Here is a 1,371-nt window from a genome sequence, read left to right on the forward strand (position 1 = left end):
GAAACAGAAGCAGACTACCCGTACCTTTCTTCCAGGGAGCGGCTGATGGGCTTGAATTGCTGACCTTTCAGTTCATAGCTGAGCACTTCACCACTTCCATTCAGGCCTCTAAAAAAAGTATTTTGAAAAGTATTAATTTTTAAGTAAGAAATTATTGCTAGTTAATGCAAGAGGGCTTCAAAACGTTCATGCAATTTTCCATTATCTGTTCATTTCTTCTTCCCATGAACATTTTGAAGCCCCTTGAAATTAAAGCATGTGTATACTGAGAACCATTGCACTGCAGTATCCTCTCCCTTATGAACAGATTTAAGATGATATATTAATGGCTAATAATGAGCCAGTTCATTTCCTCCCCAGGTAACATTCCCTGCTACACAAAGGTCTCTGGAGCCCTCCACATTGGCATCCTAGTTGGTCAGTCAAGGTGACAAGCTGGGGCAAATAGAGAATTGGAAGATCGTCCAGTATTTTAAAGTGTGCTTGGTTGGCAGTTACCTACTTCTACACATGAAAAGGAACGTTTTATAGAAGGTAAATTATATTTCTTTTTTTAATATGGAACGCTTCACAAATTTGTGTGCCATCCTTGTGCAGGGGCCATGCTAATCTCCTCTGGATCATGCCAATTTTAGTATATGTGCTGCCGAAGCAAGCATGGTAAATTATGTTTCAATAAAACTGATTTTGAAGAAAAAGTAACATTCTATCACATAAGGATAATTATGTAAGCTATCAAACAAGAGAAAACAGAACCAATTCACAAGTAGACATGAAAATGAAATGTGAACAGTCAACCCAGCTCAGATACACATAAGGGAGGAAGAAACCCATCTCATTATGAAAGTATGTTTTGCTGATGGTGTTCAGTCCAGAACCGTGGCTGATATTCCCTGATCAGACTCGGAGGTGTACCGGCCACCAGTCAAAAAGAAAACAATCTTTCTAGAGTTGGTGAGCATGCGTTAGACATTTTGACTGTTTACTGATTGTGCTATTGTTCATTGCTCTCAAGTTGGTTCCGATTCAGATTAGTCCTATATAGTCCAAGTATGCTGAGTGAAATATCGCCTCGTCCGATGTCATTCTCACAGTCACTGCTATGTGTGAGCCCATTGTTGTGGACAGTCTTCCTCTTTTTGTGCTGACCCTCTCCCAAGCATGATGTCCTTCTCCAAGGGCTGGTCTCACCTGATATGTTCAAAGGACAAGGACAAAGCCTCTCATTCAACCCTCCAAAGAGCATTCTGACTGTACTTTATCCCCAAATAAAATTGTAAATATATTTAATATTCATTGCCAACACCATAATTAATTCAAAGGCACCGCTTTTTCTATAGTATTCTTTCTTTAGTATCCAGCGTTCACATG

General features: G+C 39.6%; 1 non-coding gene across 1 annotated transcript; it reads right to left on the minus strand.

The window, feature by feature from the left end:
• Positions 1–552: 552 nt before the first annotated feature.
• LOC115871057 lies at positions 553–659 on the minus strand. The gene has a single exon (XR_004047046.1). It is a non-coding gene; the product is annotated as a U6 spliceosomal RNA (small nuclear RNA).
• Positions 660–1,371: the final 712 nt, after the last annotated feature.

The sequence above is a fragment of the Echinops telfairi genome, unplaced genomic scaffold (assembly GCF_000313985.2).
Source record: "Echinops telfairi isolate 266 unplaced genomic scaffold, ASM31398v2 ScPeMD7_3533;HRSCAF=4204_0, whole genome shotgun sequence".
Classification (NCBI taxonomy): Eukaryota; Metazoa; Chordata; class Mammalia; order Afrosoricida; family Tenrecidae; genus Echinops; species Echinops telfairi.